Source organism: Biomphalaria glabrata, chromosome 8 (genome assembly GCF_947242115.1).
Source record: "Biomphalaria glabrata chromosome 8, xgBioGlab47.1, whole genome shotgun sequence".
Taxonomy (NCBI): domain Eukaryota; kingdom Metazoa; phylum Mollusca; class Gastropoda; family Planorbidae; genus Biomphalaria; species Biomphalaria glabrata.
The window spans coordinates 33,211,989-33,218,747 of record NC_074718.1 but is presented as its reverse complement, the minus strand read 5'-3'; positions in this window follow the sequence as shown (position 1 = coordinate 33,218,747).

Sequence of the window (6,759 nt, the reverse complement as noted above, 5' to 3'; positions counted from 1 at the left end):
TAAGTATTGAAATTAAATACAACCATTTTTTGTTTGAATAGCAGGATAAATATTTAAAAGTTAACTAAGTTACAAATTATATATAGTGTGAAGAATTACATTAATGGGATGTAAAAATTAAAGTCACGACCTGCTTATATGAAATCTATTATCAAAGACCTCCTTGGACATCTCATGGACCCCCAATTTGTTTTTTCACTTTCGTAGACCCCTTGAAAGTCTTCGTAGACCCCTGGGGGTCTATATAGACCACTTTGGGAATCACTGCTATAGTAGAGTCCTCACCATGCGGCTACACCCAACCGTAAAATAATATTCTAGACTGCGCTTTTGATAATTTTATTTTTAAAAATACATAATAAAACGAATATCATCTTCTTAATCAAGTTTACTTTTGTGTTTGGACATGAAAACTAAAAAGCTGTGCCTTGCATCCTCAATAGCAGATAAATCATCCACTGCACACTACACGCCAGAATTCCAAAATGTCAAAATCATGGATGAAAGACACCCCATTGATTTCAGATCAGAGAACAATGAAGACTATAACAAACCGTTCTCGCTTGAAGAACTAAGGGACTCGCTGGACAAATCACATGACACAGCACCAGGAGAAGATGAAATCCACTCTCAGTTCCTCAATCATCTTCCCGAACCCTCATTGGCAATCCTGCTAAAAATCTATACCTAAACCGGGAAGAGATGGGTCTGACCCAGCTAACTACCGCCCAATAGCACTAACAAGCTGCATCTGCAAAACCATGGAAAGGGTGATAAATAATAGGTTGGTATGGTTCCTTGAGAGAAATAAAATAATCTCCAACTACCAGTGCGGATTCCGGCAGGGACGAACGAAAACACCTGGTAAGGCTGGAATCTTTCATCAGAAATGCATTACTTAGACGAGAACATCTAATAGCTGTATTTTTCGATATAGAAAAGGCTTATGATACAACCTGGAAACATGGCATTCTACGTGACCTGGAGCTCATGGGGCTTAAGGGACACCTTCCCTGCCTACGGACTGGGGAGCTGACATAGATACCTTGCTGCTGCTATATCGGATTCTGATCCGATCCAAGTTAGACTATAGATCCATATTATATGGAGCAGCCAGGAAATCATACCCAAAAATGCTAAAGCCCATACAAAATGCTGCCCTGCGTCTCTGTCTCGGGGCGTTTTGTACATCACCAATCCCAAGTCTCCACGTGGAGGCTGGAGAACTCCCCATGTACATAAGAATGAAAAAAAAAAAACACACCCAAGCATACTACAAGTTCACTTAAGGGAACTGCAGGATAGCTACGGAGATTGTGGCACCATTTACACTGACGGATCCAAAATGGATGGAAAGGTCGCATGTGCCTGCACCTTTCGGAACAAAACAATCTCCCGTAGACTCCCCGATGGATGCTCCATCTTTAGGGCCGAATTACATGCAATATCGCTTGAACTCATGGCCGTCAAAGCATCACACAGGAGAACATTTATCATATGCTCCGACTCCATATCTGCATTACAAGCTTTGGGGCGGATGAAGACTAACATTCCATTGGTACATAAGAGCGTAAAGCTTTTGGACCAAATAACAGCTGACCATAGGGATGTCACCTTCATCTGGATCCCCTCCCATGTGGGGAAACGAAACGGCAGAGAGGGAAGCAAAGAGAACCCTAAATCAAGCAGTGTCAGGAACCCACCTATCGAGAGTGACAGGATCGGTGGGAGGCTGAGACCCATAACAAACTCAGACAGATTGTGGCGGATGTCAGGTGGCGGCCCACATCTAAGGGTCTGACAAGGCATGGAAGCACGACCATGTCCAGACTTAGGATTGGCCACACCTACATCACGCACTCCTTTGTGCTGAAGAAATAGAAGCCCCACTTTGTGAGTAATGTGACTCTCGTCTCACCGTGGAGCATATCCTTATTGATTGCCCCAAATCTTTTAGAGCGCACAACTTAAAAACACTGTTCGATAGTGTCGACCCTCGGAAGGTATTGGGCTTTTTCCGGGAGGTGGGGTTGTCTACGAAGATTTGATTTGTGAACATATAATATTTACAAGAGATTTTTATTAAATTTTACTACCTTTACTATTTTAACTGTGAATAGACCTTGTTTTTAATGACTTAACTAAATAATATTTAGCTCTTGTGGTATGAAGGGAAAGTAACCCTTTAGGGATTACGGGCACGACATGGCCTAAAGTGTGCCGATGTGCCTAAAAACTCAAAACCAAACCAAACCTAAAAAGCTGGGGAGGGGGGGGGGAGAATATGCTCATGGAAATGGAAGAAAAAGGCGCAACACAGACAAAACTGGATATGACTGAAAAAAATCAAGAGCTGTGTAACTGACATTGAAGAGAAATCTTTTTCTCAGCATCATTATTAATGAATTCAAAAAACTTTTTTTCTGTGACGTCTTCGTAACATCTTCGACTTTGAGTGAGTGTGAATGGACACCTACTGAGTGCAAACCGTAAATTCGACAGATTTGAAAAGTATGAAAGTTAATATGCAAGCACGCGTGAATGTTCTTTCACAGAAATTATCATTAAATCCTCATAGAAAACATATTGTTATAAACCTGGTGGTGGCACAGATGGGGGTAGTGGTGTGTGTGTAGTCAGCCGACGCAAATCGCCCCAGGCCAGCGCTAGACGAGCGGTCAACCGTGACGAGTTACGACGATCGGCCGAGACGAGTGTCAACAAGAGAGTTCGGGAAGGATCGCCGACGTGAACAGAGCTCAGGGGCGTCACGAGAGTTGTAGTCATCTGAGTACCTAGAAACGTCGAGCGGCGTTCTGTCCGGTTCGAGAAGGCCAGTAGGGACCCTATATAAGAGCGGAGGTGACGCAGTCAAGACGGTTCAGAAAGCGGGTTCACGACAGGAGTTCAGAACACGGTCGACTACAGCACAGTTCAACGGTGTGGTTCTGTACGGAGCATTACGACGGTTCAGTGCGGAGTACTGTCAAGTACAGTTGAGACGAACGGCGTCTTGATCTTGGTCTGTGATCGAGTCCGACACAACGAGCCCAAGTGTGTGAAGTCAGTCCCGAACTGTTGAACCCAGTGCAAGCCCGGAACGAGACGGAGCGGGCAGTACAAGACTTGATACGAAAGAACGGTGGTATCAGAGAGATATTTGTTATCGCAGAGCTATTGGTACTGTTCTACGTGCTGCCAATTGTACAGTATTGGCTGTTATTTATGGACATTAAACCTTTACGTTATTTTGGAGCCCTGACTTGTCAGGTTCTTTAAGTTGGTGGTGTATGGTGCAGTTTGCAGAGAGCCTGAATAGTGAGATTCGTAACAATATAATATTGGAAACCTGTAAACTATGTCTGCCAAAGCTGACGTGTCATTTGGAAAGATCGAATATTTTTAAACAAATTGAGTTGTGTTGCCTTTGATCATTGCAGTGACGTTTTCGTTGCAATTGTAATTCTTGTAATTCGTTACTAATATTCGTCGATGAATCGTGCAGTTCCGATTACTTTTGTACCAAATATAGAAATCCAGACCAATAGTTTCGCAATGAAACCACAAATATTTTACAAGAGATTTTATACTTATGAAGTCGCATATATCGCATATTGAAGTAATCATCTCAAGAGGTTTGGAAAAGAGAAACACGTCTTTAAAATCGTCTTAGATACAGTGTATTATCTTTTTTTCGGTAAAGCTCAGATGTTTCTGTCAAATATAAGTTACGGATGTTTCAGTTTCATAGATTCGCCTTATTTCTTTACAAATGACTTACTTAGGTTTTTCAATTTCTGTGTAACTATTTAAATAAAATTATAGCATTAAAAAAATCTTCATGTTTTTTGTTCCAGATCCATTTTCATGAGTTGTTCCATAATGAAACTATGACCTTCATCAACATGGAATATAAAACAATGGCGAAACAATGAAATATAAACGAAAATGCTTGTCAAATACCTTACGACGTGCGCGAATAGAAAAACAAATGTATGATTTAAACTCTTCAAACTATTTATTCTGCGACAATGAAAACGTTACAAATCATTCAGATAAATTCGTCTACAACATCTATCCAAAAAAACAAAAGTAACATTGTAGGCCTATATTTAGACAATGTTAGAATTGATTGTCTATGAGCTTTGATTTTAGAAACTAGATATCGTACACGTAGTCTTATTCATTGTACATATCAATTGTTTAAATATCTTCTTAATCTCACAAGTATTCACATTTAAATTTTGCCAAACCTTTTTGTAGCTTCATCATTCCCCCCACACCCGCCTAAAAACTAATCACTAGATTCTTCCCACCATAACCATGGAAGCATACCTACAAAGCCTACACACAACAACGGAATACCATCCTAAAGGTGTGTTATGGTTAGATGCTAAAATTCTTAATTAAAAATATCTCCAGCCATAACACAAGAGACTTGAGTTTCATAGGTTTTAGACAGGAGAGACCAAATTATGGTGGCTAAGACAAAAAAAAAGCGTATAGCACGATTTCAAGTGGCGCACTATACCCCAGAGATTATATATATACTTCGTCCATCGTGGTTCGATGATGACCACTTTGTCATCCAGGGGGCTGAGGGCTTTGCACTGGGGTTTTATGCCTCCCCATGCTCTTATGGGTACCTGACATTAGTTAGGGAAAAGTAAAGGCGGTTGGTCGTTGTGCTGGCCACATGACACCCTTGTTAACCGTAGGCCACAGAAACAGATGACCTTTACATCATCTGCCCTATAGACCACAAGGTCTGAAAGGGGAACCCCAGAGATTATACAAGTAACAACATGCCTGGCGGTCTGCTTTTAAATTAATAATAACCTTTTTATTGTTGTTTTTTTTATAAAAAAAAAACAACAACAGGATATTAACTCATTAGCCACTAGACAACAGGAATTCTTTCTTATCTTATATAATACAGACGTTGCTTCAAAAAACAAGAGACCAAATTGAACTCATAAGCTACTACGAATTGACGTTGCTCAAATTGACTGAGGTGGTTTTAATACAAATGTGCTATACAAGATGAAACTGGATGGAGGAAATGCACTAACCATGAGATATATCAATTGTATGAAGGCACACGGCCTCCTATGGTAACGAAACAAAACAAAAAACAAGACTACGTTGGGCAGGCCACCTCGAGAGAATGTCGAAGAACAGAGAAGCAAAAATTGTATACACCACGTATACGATGGATTGATGATGTGGATGCAGATCTAAAACAATTTGGAGTTCGGTCGTAGAGACGAAAGGCCCAGGGGAGATCTGAATGGAGGGATGTGTTGAGGCAGGCCAGAGCTCTCCATGGGCTGTAGGGCCACTAAGATGGATGGGTGGATGGTTTTAACCCTAGTAGATTGAAAACACGATGGTATTGTGTCATCTTTAGCAAGAACATGAACAAACGAGCAAAAATATTAATAATACTTTTGAAAATTTTATACGGAGTGAAATCACATCAATTGTTTTATGAATTCATCATGAAATTATCGGCCATGCCTCAATTTGTACACGCTTATGTCAACTCACTCTGTCCGTCTGGTACAAATTTTGAACAAGTTTTTTTTTTTAAATTTCTTTCCCATCCCAATCATAGGATTTACAACCAAAAAAAAAAAAGCCTTTGTCTTGGATCAAAGCAGAAGCCTTTCTCAGACGGTGAAGAAATTGTTAACAAATGTATCTAAATATTTTCAAAATGTGTTGGTGCATTGAAAGAAAGATAAATGTAATCGCTCTCAATGCTGACAAGGTGCAGTGAGGAACTTATCTCATGATGTATGTGAACAACTAAATGGTCGTGTCAATGCATGCTCTTTCTTTTTGTTAGCATTGGGAAAATCTGCTGATATTTATGATGTTGCCAATAAGGGTTTTTATAATAGGATAATTTCAATATCTAAGAACTTATTAGCAATGGACAAAAAACAGAGGTTCAGGCTTGTGCCATTCCTCAGTTTCATAAATGGTGAATCTCGCACGGTTAGCGTGGTAAAGAGAAGGAAAATGATGGGGGCCTCAGATGTAATCAGCCTCGTTTCTAGTCAGAGCGTCCCAAGCCCCAGAGGTTTGAAACACAGACATAGGTTGGAGGAGGAGTGCTCTTGTTATTTTTTTGCTGCCCTTCGGATCAACTCTTCACTATTTCAAATGGAGTGAGACATTTTTGAGAAAGTAAAGTCGTGTATATAAAATCATAACTTAAACTTTAGAAAAAGTAATTGCACCCATGGGGCCCTGTTAATGACTGGTAGAGATGCTGGGGACTGAACATTGCTCGAAAAGTGTTTAAGTCATTCTCTTCTGAAATATTGCATTATACACTAACAGCCATGTGTGGGAAAAATGTATCATTAACAACCCAACAACCCGTTGTAAGATGTGTGAATAAAATTAAAGCAAGAGGGTTAAACAAAAAAAGTTAAGAGAGTATTGAGAACTGTTAGATATGGAATATTTTGGTCTTATCCTTCATAGCAAGGTGCGTTGGCTTTATAGAGCACATGTTCTTAGAAGATTTTGGAAACTAAAAAATACTGTACATGATATTCTAGAAAAGAATGATCTGCCTGAGGAAATTGACCTTTTGAGTGATGAAAAATGGATGTTTGATTTAGCATTTAAGTTGATGTTACTAATTACTGCGTTATATATCTATATATATATATCCAATTTACCAAAATAACTATAACTTGTAATAGAAATTTATAAACATTTCAAAAAATTACACAAAAAAAA